General features: G+C 40.3%; 1 protein-coding gene across 5 annotated transcripts in view; it reads right to left on the reverse strand.

The window, feature by feature from the left end:
* The window catches only part of CEP128 (centrosomal protein 128), a 214,191-nt gene extending 196,154 nt beyond the window's left edge, over window positions 1–18,037 (reverse strand). For 3 of the 5 annotated variants that reach the window (XM_027552581.1, XM_027552580.1, XM_027552577.1), the window contains exons 1-3: window positions 17,836–18,037; window positions 15,896–16,051; window positions 155–296 (exon numbers count right to left, since the gene is read on the reverse strand). The gene's annotated coding sequence lies outside the window, so the exon portion shown is untranslated. The remainder of the gene's footprint in view (window positions 1–154; window positions 297–15,895; window positions 16,052–17,835) is intronic. The other 2 variants (XM_027552578.1, XM_027552579.1) reach the window with 2 other exon arrangements.
* Between the last annotated feature and the right edge of the window lie 777 nt (window positions 18,038–18,814).

Here is an 18,814-nt window from a genome sequence, read left to right on the forward strand (position 1 = left end):
GTGAAGATACAGGGTATCTGAATCTAAAAGAGAAAATCATAGCAGCATTAGCTGCTCACACATACAGCACTGTTGTTAAAACTATGCAAACAGCATTAGCTTAACTATGTGTAACTGTCACATCACACACACACACACAAGACCTCTCACTTACCCCTATTAAGGATTACATACTTTTAATAAGATAAAACCACACTTTTCAGCATGAATTTCACTAGTTCACAAAGTCCTCAGCTTTTAATTGCAATTACGTTGAGCAATAAAAGACGTACAAACTCCTGCATCTGATGGAACTCCTGTAGAAATATCAAGATTCAACGTGAGATATAGGTGAAGATTTTTATATCATATTACAGCATACAAAACATTTGCTTTTATAGCATATGAAAGAACTTTAATTACATAAATGTCATAAGTGTTGAATTTAAAACACTAAAGACATTAAAGAATCTGATTATAATAAAAAAATAGAAGTTCAATTACTATTTCATTGCTGATTAAAAAAAAAAAAAAACTTAGCACTGTCTACACCTACTACCAACAATTCAAAAGTTCAAACACACCTCTCACAGCTAACAGAGCGCCTGAACCTAAGTGGCAAATGCAGAAGGCAGGTACAGTGGCAGAGTTCCAACCTTACCAGAAGATGTCAGTCTACTAACAGTCAACACTTCCACTCCCCAGACACGGAGCTGATGGAGGAAGAGAGAACCAAATGAGAAAGGAGTGGCCTCGAGGGTCGCCAGAAGGCTGCTGCCCCACTATCAGAAAAAAGTGTCAGTCACGCAGCCGGGCCCAACTCTTTGCGACCCCATGGACTGTAGCCTGCCAGGCTCCTCTGTCCATGGGACTTCCCAGGCAAGAATACTGGAGTGGGTTGCCATTTCCTTCTCCAGGGGATCTTCCCAATCCAGGAATTCAACCAAAGGCATGAAGATAGTTCCAAGAGCCCCTTAAGATAACTGACGGAGAAGCACAAAACAGTAAGTGCCAATGCTACACTCTTCACTGACCATTACTACTTCATACAATTAAATAGTTTTTAAAAAGTATTGTTTATCCTAGTATCAGTGGCATTAATGAAAATAAGATTTTTTTTTAGGACTCTGAAAATCTTCTCCCCAGTGAGATCGTACCCAAAGCATTAGACTCAGTCCATGTTGATAAAAGCATACTGAGAGCAGTCACATTAAAAAACAACAACAACAACAAATATGGCCATGCAAAACTGTTCTATCTAATAACCTAGGAAATATAAATCGTCAATGAGATGCTTTTATAGCCCACTGTTCTCCCTTAAATAATTCTGTCTATCTTAGCCAGGTTGTAGGGGAAGGAACATTCCTATGCTGTCCCAGTGGATATGTGTAAGTTGATACAAATTGTCTAGATGTCAGCAGGCAATGTGTATCAAAAGCAGTTTGTACCTTTGACCTACTAACAATACTTCCAAAGTTTCTCCTAACAAAATCATTGGAATATACACAGAAATTTATATATAAGAATATTTGCTGAGAATAAATATCACAACTATATAACGGAAAACAAAAAGCACTGAAATCTCAAATTATAAGAGTTAAAATACAGTACATTAATGTAATGGAATAATACACAGACATTAAATCCCTATTTCTGGAGATATTTAATAGCAACGCAAGGGATCAAAGCATGAATCCCAATTTTGTAATAAACATTACATGATGTCTGTATATGAATATACATTGCCAGTATACATATTCAGGGGTTTCCCAGGTGGTGCCAGTGGTAAAGAACCCGCCTGCCTATGTAGGAGACATAAGAGAAGCGGGGTCAATCGCTGGGTAGGGAAGATCCCTTTGAGGAGGGCCTGGCAACCCACTCCAGTATTCTTGCCTGGAGAATCCCTTGGACAGACGAGCCTGGCGGGCGATGGTCCACAGGGTAGGAGTAGGACACGACTCAAGTGACTTCACACACATGCACACACACACATTCAGAGGAACAGGAAAGGATGATGACAAAGGGAGAAGAAAATAAAAGTATATTTACCACGTTAAGTTTATAGTCGATTTCTATTCTTTAAACATTCCTATACTTCCTGGATTTTCTTACAATGATTGAATAATAAGAAAGAAAAAGAAAATCAATGCTTGAAAGAAAAAAAAAAAAAATATATATATATATATAAAGATCCCCTTCAGAGACAGCAGATTAAGAACAGACTGATAACCTGGAAAATGTGTCTAAATAAAACACATTTAAAGTGGCCCATGAATAATAATCACTACTGCAATTTGAATTCCAAAGAAGAATTTAAACACCTAGCATGCTCAAGAAAAAAATCTTCATTATTTTTAAAGAGTTAAAAGAAAAAAAATTCAGGTGGACTAGAAATTCATTCTCATTAGCATAAGAAATCTCAGCATGATGTTTGTAGACAAAGAAGAAAGAATTGCTAAATTTGAAGAATGATTAAAGAACAGTTTAAAGGAGCTGAATCACCTAAATCCTGGTTAAATGTGTGACCAGCATTTCCTTTAACTGCAGAAAGAAAGAAAGTGAAGTTGCTCAGTCCAACTCTTTGCGACCCCATGGACTGGAGCCTGCCAGGCTCCTCTGTCCATGGGATTTTCCAGGCCAGAATACTGGATTGGGTTGACATCTCCTTCTCCAGGGGATCTTCCCGACCCAGGGATCGAACCCCCATCTCCTGCACTGCAGGCAGACTCTTTACCGTCTGAGCCACCAAAGAGCAGCAGATACTCTCTGCAGCTTAAACCTCCAGGTACAGTTTATCACTGATGAGAAAGCAGGACTACTCACACTGTCTGCTTTTCAGATTCTAAGCTTCTCCCAAGAATCTAGAGAGATCTAAAACGGGTGACCTTGGGCGAAAGTCTCCAGAGTCACAGAGAAAGCTCTGGGTCTGAAAACAGATGGTACCATTCTTGGAATAGTTTATTTGGCTGTTCCCAACACATCAGTATTTAAAGGCATAAATATTGTTGCTTCTGCTTTAATGAACCTTATAAAGAAGACATACGGCCTCCAGAGCAAGTAATGAACCCCTCATCAATTCGCTCCCACTGAGGATCTATCCATCAAAAATGAATGCCCATATGCAAACCTGAATATTGTGAGAGAATAAAAACTGCATTCAGCCCTGTAATTTCAACCCTGCAGTAAGAGGACTGGCAGTGAGTCTACAAACTCAAGTCCACCTCTTTTGTTATTTGACCTAAAGAGCCATCAGACTGTCTTCATTATAATGATGCACATTTGTATGTATGAGAGCTGTAATTTATTGATTCTCAAGTCTCTTTTCCTCAAAGCCAGTTTAAAACAATTAGGATTTGCAAGCTGTTCCATAAAAGATAAGCACCCAGCATCAGGGGTGATATTTCACAAAGGCTGACTGGTGCATGTTAAGTAGGTTGATTGCTTCTGGGGCCTCCAAGAGCCTCAGCCGTCCCTGTCCAAGGCAGCTGTCCTTAAGGTAATGACGCTGATATTTAAAGGGGATTGGGAAAGCTAGGGAATGTATTTTAAGCTGAGCCATGAACCAAGTTCAAAAATTTTAATGTATTTCTCACTGCTTCAATAGCGACTGCCACATCCTTCAAGAGAAAAAGTTAACACACCAGCAGAGGCTACCATGCACAAAGAATTATCACCTGCACCTGTCTTCTTTACATCAGTCCTCCTCTGTAACATCATCTCCTCAAACCCTTTTAGCCAATTCATATAAGATCAAAGCTGGATTGGAAGAATCAATATTGTCAAAATCACTATACTACCCAAGGCATTCTACAGATTCAATGCAGTTCAGCTCAGTCACCCAGTCATGTCTGACTCTTTGCAACCCCATGGACTGCAGGATGCAAGGCCTCCTTGTCCACCACCAACTCCCAGAGTTTACTCAAACTCATGTCTATTGACTTGGATGGTGATTCCATCCAACCATCCAACCATGTCATCCTCTGTTGCCCCCTTCTCCTCCCACCTTCAATTTTTTCCAGCATCAGGGTCTTTTCAAATGAGTCAGTTCTTCGCATCAGGTGGCCAAAGTACTGGAGTTTCAGCTTCAGCATCAGTCTTCTAATGAATATTCAGGACTTATTTTCTTTAAGATGGACTGGTTGGATCTTCTTGCTGTCCAACAGACTCCCAAGAGTCTTCTCCAACACCACAATTCAAAAGCCAAAGTACTGGAGTTTCAGCTTTAGCATCAGTCTTCTAATGAATATTCAGGACTGATTTCCTTTAAGATGGACTGATTGGATCTTCTTGCTGTCCAACAGACTCCCAAGAGTCTTCTCCAACACCACAGTTTAAAAACCAAAGTACTGGAGTTTCAGCTTCAGCATCAGTCTTCTAATGAATATTCAGGACTGATTTCCTTTAAGATGGACTGGTTGGATCTTCTTGCTGTCCAACAGACTCCCAAGAGTCTTCTCCAATACCACAGTTCAAAAGCATCAATTCTTCAGTGCTCAGCTTTCTTTATAACTCTCACATCTATACACGACTACTGGAAAAACCATAGCTTTGACACATTCACTGCAATCCCTTTCAAATTCCCAATGACATTTCTCATAGAACTAGAACAAAAAATTTTTTTTAATTTATATGGAGACACAAAAGACTCCAAATAGCCAAAAAGTACTGAGAAAGAAAAATGAAGCTGGAGAAATCAGACTCCCTGATTTCAGACTATACTACAAGCTACAGTCATCACTGGATTCTGGGCTCCAAAATCACTGCAGATGGTGACCGCAGCCATGAAATTCAAAGACGCTTACTCCTTGGAAGGAAACTTATGACCAACCTAGATAGCATATTCAAAAGCAGAGACATTACTTTGCCAACAAAGGTCTGTCTAGTCAAGGCTACGGTTTTCCCAGTGGTCATGTATGGATGTGAGAGTTGGACTATGAAGAAAGCTGAGCGCTGAAGAATTGATGCTTTTGAACTGTGGTGTTGGAGAAGACTCTTGAGAGTCCCTTGGACTGCAAGGAGATCCAACCAGTCCATCCTAAAGGAGATCAGTCCTGGGTGTTCACTGGAAGGACTGATGTTGAAGCTGAAACTCCAATACTTTGGCCACCTGATGTGAAGAGCTGACTCACTGGAAAAGACCCTGATGCTGGGAGGGACTGGGGGCAGGAAGAGAAAGGGACGACAGAGGATGAGATGGCTGGATGGCATCACCGACTCGATGGACATGAGTTTGGGTGGACTCCGGGAGTTGGTGATGGACAGGGAGGCCTGGCGTGCTGCGGTTTATAGGGTCGCAAAGAGTCGGAAACGACTAAGCAACTGAACTGAACTGAACAGTCATCAAAATTAGGTAGTATGGGTACAAAGATAGAAATATAGACCAATGAACAGGACAGAAAGCCCAGAGGTAAACTCACACACCCAGGGCCAATTAGTCTATGACAAGGGAGGTAAGAATATTCAATGGAGAAAAGACAGTCTCCTCAATAAGTGGTGCTGGGAACACTGGACAGCTATGTGTAAAAGAATGAAATTAGAACATTCTCTAACATCTTACACAAAAATAAACTCAAAATGGATCAAAGACCTAAATGTACAGCCAGACACTATAAAACTCTTACAGGAAAGTGGAACACTCTTTAATATTATTTTCAGCATTACCTTCTGGGATCCACCTTCTAGAGTAATGAAAATAACGAAAATAAACAAATGCAACTTAATCAAACTTAAGAGCTTCTGCACAGCAAAGGTAACCATGAACAAAATGAAAAGACAACCCACAGAATGGGAGAAAATATTTGCAAATGAAGGGAGCAACAAGGGATTAATCTCCAAAATATACAAACAGTTTATGCAGCTGTACATCAGAAAAACAAACAACTCAATCAAACAGGCAAAAGATCTAAATAGATATTTCTCCAAAGAAGACAAACAGATGGCCAACAGGCACATGAGAAAATGCTCAAATATTGCTATTCATTAGAGAAATGCAAATCAAAAATATCATGAAGTTATCAATTCATACCAGCCAGAATGGCCATCATCAACAAGTCTACAAACAATAAATACTGGAGAAAAAGAAACCCTCCTGCACTGTTGATAGAAATGTAAATTGGTACAACCACTGTGGAGAACAGCATGGAGATTCCTTACAAAACTGAAAACAGAACTACCATATGATCCAATAATCCTACTCCTGGACACAAATCCAGAGAAAACCATAATCCAAAAGGGAACACGCACCCCAGAGTTCACTGCAGCACTCTTTAAAACAGCCAAGACATGGAAGCAACCTCAATGTCCACTGCCAAGGAATGGACAAAGATGCTGTACGTATGCACAATGAAATATCACTCACCATTTAAAACAGAATGAAGCAGCGCCATTTGCAGCAATGTGGAGGGACCCAGAAGTCACCACACTGAGTGAAGTCAGACGGAGAAAGACAAATACGTACGGCATCATTCACTGTGGAGTCTCACTTCTTCAGAAGATACAAACGAACAAAACAGAAACAGGCTTACAGATAGCAAAAACAAACTTATGGCTGATTACCAACAGGTAAATGTGTTGGGGAGGATAAGTCTGGAGTTCGGGATGAACACACACATACACACACACACACACACCATGGCGTATGGTTAATTCACCACATATCATTCACCATAACATATAAGATAGACAACCGGCTTCTCCTTTGGGATTAGCCCACCCTCACACCTTAGCAGGGGGTGTACTATCTGTTTACCAAATAAAATTCTGAGCTGTAACCAAAAAAAAAAAAAAATGGATAACCAACAAAGACCTAACCTACTGGACAGCACAGAGAACTCAATATTCTATGATAAACCACATGAGCAAAGAATCTAAAAAAGAATGAATATATGTATAACTAAATCACTTTGTTGCATACCTGCAATTAACCACAACACTGTAAGCCAATAAAATTACAATTAAAAAATTTAAAAATAAGAATAACTTGGTTTGGGAGAGTTTTTTAGAGAAAAGTGGTCAGGACAGGGCTCTTTTAATCAGAGAGCTTAATGATGAGAAGGAACTTCACATAGACATGAGGAGGGAACAAATCCTAGACAGGTGGAGGAACAGATGCATAGCACATGAAGTAGGAAGGCATTTGCTGTGTTTAAGAAACAGCAAAAGGCAGGAGCACAGTGACCAAGGAGGAGGGTGTCACGGGACGAACTCTGAGAAGAAGGCTGGAGACAGCTCACGGAGAGGTTCAGGCTAAGAGAAGTATGGATTTTATTCCAGCCCTCACGTAAGTTTCATGAGGGGAGACACTTACTCTACTTATTCAATGTTGGCACCCCAAGGCCCAGAACTCTATTAATAACATAGTTGGCACTCAGCAGAGATCCAACGGACTGAGAGTGTTGTCCAGTGTCTAAGTCGTGCCTGACTCTTTGCAGCCCCATGGACTGCAGGACGCCAGGCTTCCCTGTCCTTCACTATCTCCCAGAGTTTGCTCAAATTCATGTCCATTGACTCACCTCATACCAAACCTCAAGTCATCACCTGCCCACTACCCAAGGCAAGCTCCCTGTGGTGGGGACCTTTTCCCAGGTGACAGAGGGGTTGAGATCTCACATCAAACCTTTAGCTTAAGGATGTCTAGGCTACTCAGTTGCATCTATTACCACCTAAGTGAAGACACATAAGAGGGAGCTAATTCCAGTGCGTCTTGGACTGCTCCTGAAGAATTAAATATTTTATTGTGATGTTACTACTTGAATTTATTATCCTTCGCTCAGGAACAAAATTAAACATAACAAGGGCTGTTAGTCTCCCCACAAAAAAAATAAACAAATAAAATAAAGAGAGAGATCAAGTCCACTGTCCAGGAGTCAGTTCTCAGTTAAGTCAAGAGGAATGTAACAGGAATAGAATCGAAGAGAGACAACAGATTCATGCGCTCACCATCCACTGAACTGTCACCATATTAGAAATGAAAGAGGAAAGTGATTAAGTCACAGTCCTCGACGGGAGAGAAAGACCTCTGGAAGTCTGCACACAATGAGCTCGGTGCTGTGACAACACGCCAGGGGAGCCAGGTCAGATCTTTCCACCCATCAGAAGGATGAGAAGTTTGACAGATGGATGAGACAAAGCAGAGAGAGTCCATTAAAAAGCATCGTTTCAGAGGAACTAGGGAAGAGACAAATATTCAGAGCTCTCCCATCCTTCAACCAGAGCAGAGATTTAAAGCTGTCTCCAGATATTCCTAAATGTCCCCTCGGGCAGAGATGAAGTGCGTGGCTACAATCATTCTCAGTTGAGAACTTCTGACCTAGAGAATTAACATTAAATATATATTATGTATATATGTACATATATTCATATATATGGGCTTCCCAGGGGGGTCAGCAGTAAAGAAACCACCTGCCAATCAAGGCAGAAGACTCAGGTTCCATCCCTGGGTCGGGAAGATCCCGTGGAGAAGGAAATGGCAACCCGCTCCAGTATCCTCGCCTGAAAAATCCCATGAACAGAGGAGCCTGGTGGGCTACAGGCCATGGGGTCACATGGAGTGGGACATGATCAAGCATGAACACATGCATACACATATACATACATATATACATATGTATATTGCAAATATTCTAGATTTCTTTTTTTTTTTTTGGATATTCCACTTACTCCTGTTGCTACCACCCATTTCCTTCTTTCCTCTCTCTGCCTTCCCCCTCCTACTTCCCCTCCCTTCCTCTCTCTCTCACACACATGCACACACCCACCCCTCTATTCCATGGATGACACCAGACAGACTCAGCCCCCAGGCTCCATTTTGCTCCCCTTGCGGGAGTAAGAGGGCAGAGTCACGTGGATCAGCACCCATCAAGCAGGTGGCAGGGGTATTTCTGGAAAAGCCTGCATGGCATGAAAAATTACTGTTTCCTCAGGCATGGAGACAAAACTAATAGCTGTTTAATTATATGTATGCCAGTTGTTAAAAATTAGCAAGGCTTTAAAAGAAAATAAAGCTACTTAATAACTCTTTCCCTGTCTCACCAGAAGAATGACACAAATATTTTAGACTCATACACCTACATGCACTTCTAAAATAAATGAGGCAGTTTACAAAATTAAATTAAAAGTAAAACATGTCAAGATAAAAAACAATCAACAAAAACCCAAGAAGGGGGAAAAAAAAGATAACAGACAGAAATGGATACTAACAAACAGAAGATGGATTTCTTACTTGGAGCTAAGCCCTAGAATGGCATGCTATTTGCTAACAGATAAACAGAATAAATACAAGCTACGCTATTCCCAAAGTAGACAATAATGAAGCCCTCCAGGTGTAGACACAACCCCCTAATAATGGCCCAAACTGTCAGAAAATGGACATGAGGTGAGCCTGGACAAAGACAGAGCTAGAATCCCTGAGTTCCTAACACCATTCTCTTTAAATCAGGGGATGAAAAGTAGAGAACTACGGACCAAATCCAGCCAAGCGATACATATTTAACAGAGCCCTCATTGTGTTATCTTAAAACCTTAATTTGAAAACAAAGAGACTTCACCAAAAAAATCTAATTTCCAGTTTCTCTTGAAAAGGCCAAAGATCTGGCAACACTGGGGAAGACTGTTTCCATGGCAACACAGCTGTAAACAGTGGCTGCCCTGAGTGGGTCTTGCACCTTCCTGCTTGCCCTTGCAATCCCCACTGGGCATAGGACCCCATTAGCAGCTGATTTTGGAATCCTACTTTGAATCAAGAACCAAGACAAAGGAAGTTTATTGGCCTCATTCCCCAGTTAAAAATGAAAATTCTACTGTGAAAGAATCAATCAAGGTTAAATGCTCGAGAGACAATGCTCCCCTCTACAGACCAGGAGGGAAATCGGGTAACACAGCTTTCATATTAGCCTACATACTACAAAACCAGAACGAGAAGTAAGCCTTGATTTTCGGCAGACCACTCAGGATGTTTTCCCACTCTGGTATATAAAAGAAATTAAATGCAGAACAAAGTGCTGCTTGCGTAATCTGGCTCCAACTCTTCACCTCCCCAAGATGTAAGTCCTCCCACTATGGGTGGAATTACCCTCCCTGCCTCTGGGCTCAGCTATTTGACCTAAGTTGGCCAACAGGATTTCAGCTGACAGGGCACAAACAGATACCTGAAATGGGACTACACATTGGAACCTGCTCCCCTCGTGACTCTTGCGTCACCATCAGGACATGCAAAGACGATCCCACTGGATGGTGTGGGATACATGGCTGCTGCCGCAACGACTTCCAGCTTAGATCAGCGGACCAGTCAGTTGAGCCCAGACTAACATGTCCAGCCAAGATAGGTAGACAATAAAAGCACATTGCTGTATGCCTGCCAGGATTTATTTATTATGCAAAGGCTAATTGATATATACACACATAGTTTACTAATAAGTCATTTGATTTGGTTCAGAAGATGGTTAATTTCCTGAGGCTTCCTCTCAGGCCTGCTCTCCTTAAGAAAACAAGTTGGTTTCAGACTGTCATCTAACAGTAGAAGCAAAAAAGGATAAATTCATATTAGGGTGCACAAAATAAGCATTAACAATTGATATAACAAGGGACAGGCCACCAATTTTTGAGAGAGTAATCATAAATATCATTTGGGGCTATTTATTTGTTCATGTAAAATTAAGTTTTTCATAATAAACATGCTATTTCTTTAGTGTATTATAAAGCGTGTTTGTTTTCTTCCTCCTAGTTTTTAAAGCAGAAACAGAAATTCCTCTTGACTTTCCTAGTGAACAAAACAACACTACAAATTTTTAGGAAAGGAAATATTTCTTATTGCTATTTATACCTCAAATTTGCATACTGCTTTATAGCTTACAAGGATTTTCACCAGCATTTTCTCTTTTGATCTCTATCTGAAGCCTGTAAAGCTGATATAATTTCAACCCTTTACTTTTGTTCCTAAAGGAACAAAAAGTTTGAGTAAAACACTTATCCACAAGTGCTTTCATAAAAAGCTACACTAAGAGATCTAGAACCTACATCTCCTCTTAGCCACCGCCTCTTCCAACTACATTCTTAGATGCGAAAACACCATTTAAATTCCAAACACATTGAAATGTTGGGCTGTGTATGTGTGTCTTTCCTCACCATATCTCTTACGATACAATTCTCCCACCATATACATACAACCAGAGCATTTAAGGCCTGACTATTCCAAGTGTACCCACTTACTCAAAACTAATGGTTTATATCATGAATACAGCCTAAGATAATAAAGTATTAATTATGTTCTGCTATAAATCCAATTTTCTATAGCTCTTTTAAGATGACTTTTAAATAATTCTATCTCTTACTAGGAATCTTTACAACCTCTTTCAGGCATCCTTTTTTTTTCAGAAACCATATCCTAAAGACTTAAACTTTAAAAAAAAAAAAAAAGTATTTTCTTGTCTTCCACTCTTCCTCAAGTCCCATATTTCTTTCTTCCCCAACTCTACTTTTACTTTATATCTTTAGATCTCTCTTTAACTTTTCTATAATAATTAACTAAAATACACTTTCATTGTACTTATAAATATGCTTATTCAAAAGTTTATTTTTTATTCTTATTTTTTAAAGGAGGTAACAAGAATGATTTGTTCTTTCCAAGATACTATTTAAAAAAAAAAACTTCTAAAATTATTTAAAAGGTGATTGGAATGAACTGTGTACCATAAACTTTTTCTTGTAATGTTTTTATATGTACACATAAAAATTTTTAAAGATATAGGATTAGAAAGGAATCCAACTATAATGAAAAACAGCTCAATATCATATAAGACCAATTACACTTAAACAGTAAACTACCACAATTGTATGGATATAAACGCCAGTTAAGAATCTCAATTTCAAAAACCTTCAAAAAACAAAAGTTGAAATAATAATGCTGACTAGCTAATGCTTTAATATCACAGATTGTTGTATGACAATAACCCTACAAGGTAAGTACTGCTGTCCTCATGACCTACACCTGAGAGGCTTAAAGAAGCTAAGCAAGGCACCCAAGGTGACACAGCTTCCAATGGCAGAGCCAAGTCACAAGCCTGTCTTCAAGGCCCAAATTCCTATCATGTCTCCCTTCTCTTACCACGGGCACCATCCAGAATTCAGGACTTTTCTTATCGCGTGACTAGCCACTATAATGGTTTCTCCAACTGTGAGTCCTTTTCCATACATTTCAACCTGCACTGACACTCCACTGCCCACGTGGCTGAGTCTAGGTTCTCAAATCAGAAATTCAAGACCCTCATCAAGACACCCTTTTCTTAACAAATGAACCATAGAAACGTAAGGCCTACATTTAGCTACTATGTACACCACGTTCTCCTACCACTTCCATCCCTCACTGGCATCATTAGTTCTGACTGAAATGCCGTGAAAATGCCGTCTGCTGTCGACCACTGCAGGTATAAGTCAAACACAATCTCAGAGAAGCCTTCCGTTTCCAGCCAGAAATAATCTTTTCACCCTCTGTATTACTATAATTCTATATTTATAGCAATACAATTACTAAATATGTCCATGAAATGTAATTATTCATGCCACAGAAAGTTTTTTTTTTTCAATTTCTCAAATACGTTATGCTCATCTCACCATCATACCTCTGCTGTATTCACCACCTGGAACATTCTCCTCACTCCATCTCCTTTGGCTAACTCTTACTTGTCCTTCAAGTCTCAGTTCAGAGGAGACTTTCTCTGGAGAACATTTCTTCACTGCCCCCACCTTGGACCACCTCCTCACAGCCCAGAAGAGCTAACTGGCTGTTTACTTGTCTGTCTCCCTTTTAGACTAAATCTCATCACAGACTCCATTAACTTTGCTCACAGATGTATTTCAACATCTAACATAGTACCTGGCATGTGGCTGGAACAATTTTAATGAATTTACAGTTAAACTTCCCTTATTACACTGATTAACCCAGAGACAAACTTCAAAGTACAGGACTTTGCAATTGGTGATTCTAATTAAATAACTGTTGGATGAAATAATTCTTATGGTACATGGGCTATATTAACTGAGTTCTCAAACAATATGGACTAAACTGCAAAATAGTACAAATGTGAATACTTGACAATGTCTCATAAACAAGGATAATAATTTAAAATTCATTTCAATGGTTAAAACTTATAACTGAATCAAACCTACAAGGTTTGCTTGAATTATTACAAATCATTTTCTCATTGCTATTTGCAGCTACCTACATTCCTCAATTACTATTTATCTGTACTACAAAGTTGTACACACTCCAAGTTACCTGGACTCTTTACCATCAGTGTGCATTCTCAGTATTGTTTTACTGTATCAATTGCTGTTAATAAGCCAACCTATTTTTGTCATTTTAAGACCTTCACTCTTCCACGATCAAGCTCTTTTCTTCCTCCTACAATCTATAAAATTATCTTATATTTTCTAAATAATAATTATAGTCCATTTCTTCCACAAGTCTCTCTTCATTAAAAGCCTAATTCAGGTTTAGCTTTAATTCATACATTTATGAGTTCATTCATTCATGAGCACCTGTCTCATGGCAAACACTACGCATGGCTCAGCTGGTAAAGAATCTGCCTGCAATGCAGGACACCTGGGTTCAATCCCTGGGTTGGGAAGATCCCCTGGAGAAGGGAAAGGCTACCCACTCCAGTATTCTGGCCTGGAGAATTGCATGGACTGTACAGTCCATGGAAAGAGTCAGACATGACTGAGCACCTTTCACTTTAAGATAAGAGTTTTATAAATTTCAGAAGGTGTTAATATCCGATAAAGGCCTAATAAGACTCAAGATCATTCATAATTATTATTAAGACACCAGAACAGATTAGAAAATGAAAGTTAAAACTTAGAAAAATATTTGCATTATATGGAAACCAAAGAATTTATCATTTTTCAAAAAAGGAAGAAAAGAACATTCCAATAGTAAAAGGTACAAAAGATAGACAATTCAAAGAACATAAATGGCTCTAAAAAAAAGTGTAAGATACTATACTTCACTAATTAAAAAAAGCTAATTAAAATAATGATATTCCTTTTTATCTGTTCTGTACCTATGAACAAAAGCTCTCACCACCAGTGTTCACAAGGACATACCTTGCTGTAAGATATTAACTAAGACAGTTTTTCTAGGGAACAATCTGGCAAAGTAACAATAAGTAATATACACCTTTTGATCCAGAGTCTACTTCTATGACTAGTATCCTAGGAAAACACAAGATGTATTACAAAATATATGTATACATCTTATGTGTTATTTTCAGTCACTAAGTCATGTCCAAGACTTTGCAACCCCACGGACTGTAGCCCAACAGGCTCCTCTGTCTACAGGATTTCCCAGGCAAGAATACTGGAGTGGGATGCCATTTTCTTCTCCAAGGGATCGTTCCGACCCAAAGAACGTCTCCTTTATTAGAAGGCAGATTCTATACCACTGAGCCATCAGGTAAAAGAGCTTCATTGCAGAATTATTTATAATAGTAAAAAAAAAAAAAAAAAAACACAAGTCCACTGATTAGGGACACAATAAATGTATCTAGCCATTTGGGAAACTATGTAGCAGCTAAAAGAGATAAGGAAAAACTTGTGCTAACATAATAATACATTATTACAAGAAAGAAAAACACTATTAGAATAGTATGAATATATTGAAACATTTCATACTAGAATCAAGCCAGTGACATTATTACATGGTTAACAGTGAATCCACTCTAGGTTATTTTTATATTATTTCCAAATGTGTCATGACTGTGGCTGAAAACTTTGGGACTAAATTATTCTATCAGGCCACTCCAGCTCTAATATTCTTTAATTCTAAGAACCTTTCACACATACAGCTTAAACAAAGTGTTCTTACAAGGCCCCAATGGGTCTTCCCTACATGTTTAAGTGCCCTCTATCAAAATGCAACGTGAAAATGCTAAAGTGTCCAGAATTCTAAATCCATGATGAAAAGCCTGAGTTAACACTATCCTACTGACCATCAATGACAATTCATGCTGCATACATACATTTATATTCAATCAAAATCATAAACACAATTACCTCTTACCTCAATAATACCATAAAGACCATTAAACCTTGGGGATAAAAAACTAAGAAAGATACTAGAACCCCTTGAACATTTAAAGAGATGAATAACAACAAATTTTGCTTATATGATACACAATCTAAAAATACTAAATATAAATCAAACTCTATTGGAGGACAATCAGAGACCACAATGTAGCCTCCTGTAGTGGGCGCAGCTGGGATTTGGAGTCAGAGGACCTGGGGATGAAGACCATTTTTTTGGCTCCAGAATCCAAGTGAATCTAATAGCCTATCTAAATCTCATTTATAAAATGAACAGAGGTATAATAAATGTACTATATACGTATATGGTGTGTGTGTGTATATACATATATATACACACATGTACATGCATGCTCAGTCGTGTCTGACTCTTTGCTGCTTTATGGACTGTAGCCTACAGGCTCCTCTGTCCATGTAATTCTCCAGGCCAGAATATTGGAGTAGGTAGCCTTTCCCTTCTCCAGGGGATCTTCCCAACCCAGGGATCAAACCCAGGTCTCCTATATTATAGGTGGATTCGTTACTGTCTAAACCACCACGGAAATAAACCTATAAAACATGTAAAATGTGCCTAATATAGTGCCTGAGACAAAAAAGGTTCTCAAATACTTGTCTAATGGAAACAGGTGCATCGCTATCGCTTTCATTAAGGTATCCAGTCTGTTCCCCTTAATTTTTGTAATATTGCATGTACAACCATCCTATTTAATCTTGATATTGCATGTTTGAAAGGGGTTTCCGGCCCCTTAAAGTTCTACTTGCTGACATATTCCTTTCCACTATAAATATACAAAAATGTGTCATCTCAAAAACTCAAGGAGGGAGGAAGCATACTTACAAAGCATACCCCCCAAACTCCGGGCTGCTGTCCTCTGAGCTCAGAGCTCTTCTTAGGCACGTATGTCTGACTCTTAACATTTCTTCATGAGGTTCAGGGCAAGAGGCCTAGTCAAGTGGAGGATCTTTGGTTGCCCCTACACTTTCCCCAAACCACCTACAGATAAATGAAACAAGGAGTAAAACACACCTACAACCTTAAAATTTTTTAAGCAATTAATGATAAAGTAAGCTCACCCTATGGACAGTTTGTGTGCATGGCAGAGAATAAATCACATCAAATCAGAGAACAGAGAAACTGTTTCTTGGATCATGCAAACACCCCACTGAAGTCACAGGAGTTCTTCACATCCAATCCCCAGCCAGCATACTCCTCGCTGGGGACTTCCACCCATCCCCGGTCATCCCTTAGTGTGAACTGTAGCCCAAGTCTAGCCAAAGGTACTATCCCTAAGTCTATTAGTGGGTAAATTAACTAAGGCAGGTAATGAATTTAACATGTTACTTCTGAATTTAATGGACCAAACATACTTCTAAGCCAGTAAATGAACCACATGCGAGCAATCCTAAAGGAAATACTTTATAAACTGCCCAGCTCTTCCAACACTTAGTACAGCAATAAGTAAAAATAAAATGCCTTTGGTTGTAAGATCTGTGGATAGAAATATTCTCAATTCTTTGCGACTCCTTTCAAAGCAGTCTGTAAGAATCTACAAAAAATTATCAAGAAAATTGGTAATTGTCCACATAAAAAGCAGATCAGAATACATCTATAAATCACTCCAAAAGGAAAAAAAAAAAAAAAAGTATTCTCTTAGTCAAAATAAACAGTCAAGACAGAGTCCAAAGTGACCCAGAGGTCATGCCATGGGACAGGACGTAGGCAAGATGCATAGCCAACTCTTTCAACAAAACAGCAACCTTCATTCTATGAGTCATGGACACACACAAATTTCTGTGCCAACATGAAACTACCAAAATGTTAATCTTCTAGCTATCGTGTCTACTAGAGCAGTCACTAGCCAAAAGTGGCTAAAGTGCTATACACATAAAATACACATAACATTTAGTCCATTTTTTAAAGTTATTTTAGGATGTGAAATATCTCCAGTTTCATTCTGACTTCATGTTGAGAGTGAAAACATTTTGGATGTGTCAAAAAAATTACTTGAGTAATTTCACCAGCTCCTTTCTACTTTAGTATAGGTACTAAAAAAAACTTAAACTTGCACTGTGTGTCTACGGGCACAGCTCTGTATAATAAAAAAAAAAAAGTAACAAACACTGAGCCCTCCCTGGGGGATAGGCCCTGGGTTAGATACTTTACATAATACTTGGCATAAGGCTGCAAAGCGGTTTTATAGAATGTCCGCAGAAGCGACTGAGCTCCATCAAACCGCTGAGGGAGCAGCTGGAATTCAATGTCCAGGTGTTGACAGGAAATAAACTCCTGGAAGGGACTGTTAACAGCTGACGCTGAGGCAACTTCCATGTTGGCAAAGGAAGACAAGGCACTGATATAAACAGCGCTCCCGAGGGTAGCAAGTTTTTGTGACTCCAAAACAGGTACGAAGCAATTATATGCCAGGCCAGGCAACGCACACGCCAGGAGGCCGACCTCCTTGACAGCTCAGGCTTCACAGCTGCTAGCGACGGGACGCGCTGTGCCCTCGAAAAGAGGGCAACCAAGTTCAAACTCCCCGTATACCTTGACCAGGACCTGACTGTGGACACGCATGCCGAGGGAAGGGGGGCGTGGGGGTACCGGGCACGCCGGCTCCCCAGCTTCGCCACAGACCCGCCCCGCCCCCGGCCCCAGCCCAGGGCTTCCGCGCAGCTCCGGCGTCCCGACCCCCGGGACCAGGGGAAACGGGACCCAAAACGTCAAGACACGACAGGGAAGTGGTACGGAAAGGGCGAGGGGCGGCTGAGGGAAGCTACCTGAACTAGAAGAGGACCCCAGGTCCTTAACGCCGGGTCATTGCCGAGGCCCCACCCGGCTCCCGCGGCCACCGGCAACCCCAGGAGGTATAACTGACCAGACGCGGCGAAGCAACCGACTCCGCTCTCCCCAGACTCGCAGCTATGGCAACTTGAACTAGCCGCCCAGCCGCGGCGAAGGTACAGGGCCCCGCTTCTCCCGCTTGGCCCTCTGGGAGTTGTAGTCTACCTCATGCTCAAGAGCAAGGAGTTACTAGGAGAGAGCGACTCCAGGAGAAACTGCATTTCCCATGATACCCGATGACTGGTCTTGCGGGTGACTTTCCCGGAAGAGGCCGGATTAGCGGGCACCTGAGTGCTTAGGCGGCGCCCTCTTGTTCTGTTCTTTTTGTTAAAGTGCCAGTAGCAGCTGTAAGAGACAACCCCCAGATAAAGAATTAAGAGGGCTGCTTTTGCCCTCACTCTAGCATCATCAGAACTGTCTAAATTATTCATTTAAAATAATAAACAAAAAAATCTAAGTAGTTGTAATACACAAACTATGTTTCTTTCACTCTGTGGGGAACAGGGAAGTGTAATTTCCAACAGTGAGATGGGAAGATCCCCTTTATACCAGGCCCCAAAGTCTGTTTCTGAAGGCTCACAAATTCTCAGAACTGCAAGGGAACAGTGAAGATTAACTAATCAAATCCTTTGGCCTGGAAAGAGCAAATGACGCGACTGAAGCCGCACAGTTCACAAATGGCAAACCCCAAGTGGATGTGGCTGTCACGTCATGGCAGCTGCTACCTTCAGTGCAGGCTGTCATCTCCTCAGTCGTTCTAGAACATGAAAGAGACATATTCCACTACAGATGTCGGTTTCAGTAATGAAAAGGTGATGATAAAACCTTCAACAAATAATTGAACCCTGGACATGCCATTGCTGCTGCTGCTAAGTCGCTTCAGTCGTGTCGGACTCTGTGCGACCCCATAGACGG

Source organism: Bos indicus x Bos taurus, chromosome 10 (genome assembly GCF_003369695.1).
Source record: "Bos indicus x Bos taurus breed Angus x Brahman F1 hybrid chromosome 10, Bos_hybrid_MaternalHap_v2.0, whole genome shotgun sequence".
Taxonomy (NCBI): Eukaryota; Metazoa; Chordata; class Mammalia; order Artiodactyla; family Bovidae; genus Bos; species Bos indicus x Bos taurus.